Source organism: Triticum aestivum, chromosome 3A, assembly GCF_018294505.1.
Source record: "Triticum aestivum cultivar Chinese Spring chromosome 3A, IWGSC CS RefSeq v2.1, whole genome shotgun sequence".
In the NCBI taxonomy this organism is placed as follows: Eukaryota; Viridiplantae; Streptophyta; class Magnoliopsida; order Poales; family Poaceae; genus Triticum; species Triticum aestivum.
In genome coordinates, this window is record NC_057800.1 from 741,675,895 (window position 1) to 741,680,990 (window position 5,096).

Here is a 5,096-nt window from a genome sequence, read left to right on the forward strand (position 1 = left end):
GCCTCCTCTGCCTCTCGCGAAGTCCCACTAAGTCATCGCCGCCGCCGCCACCACCCACGCCGGCCGCTTCCGGCGACCTCCGGCGCCGCGCAGCGCGCCCCCGAGCTCCCCACGGTCCGCGTATCCTTCCCCTCCGGCCAGATTCTCTGCTCCCGTCCTCTGCCGCTTGCTCGCAACGGGAGCCCCCGATTCGACCTCCCCTGCTGCGCCACCGCTCCCCAATGGTCGCGCCGCCCAAGATTCTCGCCGGGGACCGGGGCCTCTCGCAGCCGCACCCTTCCCCTTCACGCGCCCCCATGCCATCGTTTCTATGGGTGCTCAAATCCATGGCTCTGGCGGCAAGCCGTAGGCCGGATGAGCCGGCGGCATACAAAGAAGGGGAAGGAGGTGGAGGTGGAGGTGGAGGTAGCGGCGGCGGCAGCGGCGGTGGAGGTGGATGGGGACAAATTCGACTACAACATAGAGGATTGCCGCCGCAGGTTCCAGGCCGTCTACCCTGGTGAATCGTTCAAGCACGACGCCTAGGGTTCCCCATCGCTATCCTTTGGTTCGCCTCTGGTGTCTACCACGACGTTCCAATCGCCAGAGTCGGAGCCCCGCCATCGTCCAATCCTCGACTTGGGGCCGTCTCTCATCAATTCCAGCCATTAGAGCACTGCACCAACAAAGGGAACCCAAGAGCAGCTCCTCGCGAAAATCCTCCATCGCATCGAATTTTTGAGTTCTTCCAGAACTTCGGTGAGATTGCTTCTGCACTGTTCGTCACAGGACGGTGAGTTCCTTCTCGCTGAAACATCTCGGTATATTATGTTTGGCATCAATTTTTTAGCCCCCTACCAATTGTTGTCAAAAGTAGGCCTGGCATTGTCAAAATAGCTTTTGAGGGATTTTTTTTAGAAACAAACTTCTGCGAGGCACAACCATAATCTGTGTGTTAGAAATAAGCTTTGTTCATGTATATTATTATGCCCAATTTAAAACTGAGTATGATCAGAATGGTTTCATTATGGTTATTGTGACTTGTGACTGAAGGACTATGCCATTGTTGCCCCGTAAAGATTTGTGCAGGTCCATACTTCCTTTTTCCAATGTGGTCGAGGTCTCTAGCAAGGATACCCTCCATGGGGTGTTCCGCAACTTCGTGGACTGCGTCTGCTCACCCAACGCCAGTGGAGATCCGCTGCTGCAACACCTCAAGGAAGCGTCCTGCAACACAGCGCAACGGCCGCAGGATTGTCCTTCAGGAACTCGGCACCTGGACCTAGGCAGGGCAACGTCGTCTGTGCTATCCTTGTCTTCCTGGTGAGCCATACTTTCCTTTTCCGATCCGTCCGTTTGGAAACGGAAAAGCTTTATTACTTTGTTCGTTCACCTATCTGGAGGTCCTAGAAATTGGGGCATGTTGGATGAAGTATTAGCGGCTGGATTAACTGTGCTCAATACCACCAATGTTTTTCTTGAAAATGTGTTTTACATGCTTCTGTACAGTTAAATGATGTGCTTGCTTGTTACATAGTTTTTTTTAGCTACCTTTCTGGGTGTGATTTCCCTCAAATTCAGGGGCGATCGGCAATATCAATGGATGATACTTTGAAGGCTGTTGCATCTAGGTAATTTGGACCTAGAAGGGCCAATTAGTATGCAGATGATGCCTTGTTAATGTACAAGCAGAAAAATACTCGAACACTCATGCTATGCTGTTCATTAATCTGTTTTTGCAAGTAAACTGGAGCTGGTTCTTTATAGTTGCAGATTTTTTAGCTTGCAAGATCACTAGAAGTTGAAACAAATTATATGTATGTGATGGATCAGCGAAAGTATATCAATCAAAGTAATGTTCAACTCCATGGACCAGAGAAAGTATATCAACTGGCAAAACAAATTAATCAAAGATAGGCGACCCTTGTATTTGTACAAATCTTTTGTGAGGCACTACTATAATCTGTGTGTTAGAAAAAAGCTTTGTTCATGGATATTATTATGTTCAATTTGAAACTGAGTATGATCATAAAGGTTTCATTATGGTTGTTGTGAGTTGACTTAAGGACGATGTCATTGATGTCGTAAAGATTTGTGCAGGTCCATGCTTCCTTTTTTTGAAGTCTGCGCGGTCGAGGTCTATGGCAAGGACGCCCTCCCTGGGGTATTCCGCAACTTCATGGACTGCATCTGCTCACCCGACGTCAGTGGAGATCCACTGCTGCGACGCGTCAAGGAAGCGTCCTGCACAGCGTAGCGGCCGCGGGGTCATCCTTCAGGAACTTGGCGTGCGACCTGCTCACCTAGACTTGGCGGGGCAGCGGCGTCTGTGCTATTCTCGTCATCCTGGTGAGCCATACTTTTCCCATCCATCTGTTTGGAAACGGAAAAGTTGTATTACTTCGTTCGTTCATCTATCTGGAGATCCTAGAAATTGAGGCATATTGGATACAGTATTAGCGGCTGGATTAATTGTGCTCAGCACCACCAATGTTTTTCTTGAAAATATGTTTACATGCTTATGTACAGTTAAATGATGTGCTTGCTTGTTACATAGTTGTTTTTAACTACCTTTCTGGGTGTTATCTAAGCATAAGTTTTCTCTCAAATTCAGGGGCGATCGGCAATATCAACGGATGATTCTTTGAAGGTTGTTGCATCCAGGTAATTTTGACCTAGCAGGACCAATTAGTATGCAGATGATGCTTGTTATTGCTATGTGCAGTACTATTGCCAAATAATTTAGCTATGTGCAATACTATTGCCAATCATCTGTTTAGATGCTTTTCACATCAAAGGGGTGATTTTATACTAATTTAGTAATTTTCATATGTGGTTGCGATGATGGATAACATAAAAAGACATGTAGTTCAAATCGCCATCAAGCACATCAGTCCTTTGAACGTTAAGCACATCAAATGTGTTAAGTTCCTGCATCAGCTCCAAGCAAGCCACTTCATGACAGGAGTCAGGAGGCTACAAGTCCTTAATAATAGAAAAAAAAAATACTAGAAACCTTATGTGTTCTATTTTTTTAGATCAGAATCCTAGACGATGGCAGTTTATAAAATATTTCCAGAACCTCTGTTCTTTATATATATATTTCTCAAACTAATTCTGCCATTGATTAGCAGTGACATTTCCAAGCCTTGTCTTCCATTCTCAGGTCGATGATACCTGAAATTCTTCGGAGTTCTTTTGAATCGAAAGATCAGGAAATAAGCTTGTGGTGACTTTCTGAGGTTTTCGCATTGGACCGTTTGGAACTTCGGATTGGCAGAGAGCTAGAGACCCCGGTGCTCTGAAGGATGTTGAATTTGAGAACAGAATTTATTGTTGTTAAATAATATTTGCTTCTTTCATATGGAAAAGTTAGCGTTGTTGGGAGCTCGATGTTGCAGTGGGCCTTGACAGTGGCTAGCTGGGAGTTGGCGAGGTAGATGTCGTCGTCGACAAGGGCCGTGACCTTATCTCCTTTGGCCCCAAGTCCGACTACCACCACAACCAGACATGCTCCTCCATAGGTAAGGAACTTTTTATACAGATTGCTTCAACACATTTGTGATGACACTGCAGAGCTTAATAAGTTAGTATATGCAAGTTCTGTACTTTGTGGTTGTATCAGCGTAATGAATTTGATGTTCCAGACTGTTGCATGTACCACTCAAACTCACTACATTGATCCTTTTTTGTTTTTCCCCATGGCTCTCGCTTTGTCCTTGCACATATAGTTCAAAGAGTAAAACAGGAACACTACGCCATCACTGAATACACAAGTATGATATCCATATCATTTTCGGTAAAAAGGGGTTGAGATATTTAGCTCCCTTACAATCAGTATGATTTTATATCTATATGTCAACAAATAATTTCAGGCTGAAAAATATCACTAGAACCAGCATGAAAATTTGACCTCTTGGAACATGAAAACAGTGGCTTACTTCAGCAGGCAAGCTTAAGAGATGGTTCACAATTAACATCTGAGTTCACAATTATGGCTCCTGATTTCCATCTCAGAGGTTGATAAATACATATGTTGTTATGTTGATTACATCTGCGTGTGCACTCAGTGGTCATGGTGAATTAAAAAATAACAGAAACAGAGGGCCCACTTTTAAAGTGCTTGCAATTATTTTTTAGTTTGATATGTCTCCACAATATGGTTGTGTGCATTTCTCGAACTATGATCTTAACTTATCTGAAAAATATTATTCGACATTTTAGGCCTTGGATTACTGTCAGCTACAAGATAAAGTTCGGAGAAAGGAGCTAAAACTTGACTCACCAGGTCTGCTCTATATTGTACCATATAGTTCATATTTTGGTAGTCTTGCTTCTTCGGAAATTTCTGAAATTCAAAGTTACCCTCAAAGTGGTAGAGAATGGACAGAACTAGAGCATGGGCTGTCAGCTTCTGTGTTGGTAGGGCAATTCTTAGGCCCACCAAGATACTGGTCCTGGACAAAGCCACTGCTTCGGTGGACAGTGCAACCATTAACCTGATCCAGAACACACTAGAACATCATTTCTCAGGGTCAATTGTCATCACGACTGTGCATCGAACATTAAAACAAAACATTGATCCCCATGTGGGTAGTGGGTACACAAACATTGTCCTTTTGATTTATTTTTCCAGTAAATGATTGTGGACCATGTTTTTTTTACTCCATGCCCTTTTGCTGTACTACATAAGACAATAGAAAGCTGGTTCATACAAGAATGTATGAACATCTGGGTGCCTTCATCAACAAAGGAAAAAATAAACCAAAAAGTAGAGGTTGTGAAACTTCACTTATATAGAGAAGATAGTTTGAGAGTAGTACTCAATGAATTTCTACTTAAGATGAAGTTATAATTTAGGAAATCTACTTCCTAATACACCTAACCATTTCTAAGTTGTACAAATTCCAAAAAAATGTTAACTCCAGCTTCACTCTGGTTGCCCTTTTGCTAAGGCCACATAAGATATATTGCTATACTGAAGTGTTGATATTAGTATATGTAGCAATAGCCTCTGCCAACATTCTGAAAATTGTAGCATCCTTTATACTAACATTAAATGTTTTGGATGGTTCTGTTTCTTGAGCGGCTGCTCCCGTCCACGGCCTCCTTGATCT

At 43.7% G+C, this 5,096-nt stretch overlaps 1 long non-coding RNA gene across 1 annotated transcript; it reads left to right on the plus strand.

The window, feature by feature from the left end:
• The first annotated feature begins 417 nt into the window (after positions 1-417).
• LOC123059651 (uncharacterized) lies at positions 418-3,431 on the plus strand. Its single transcript, XR_006427523.1, has 5 exons — positions 418-772; positions 1,059-1,302; positions 2,080-2,328; positions 2,594-2,643; positions 3,146-3,431. It is a non-coding gene; the product is annotated as an uncharacterized lncRNA (long non-coding RNA).
• The last annotated feature ends 1,665 nt before the right edge of the window (positions 3,432-5,096 follow it).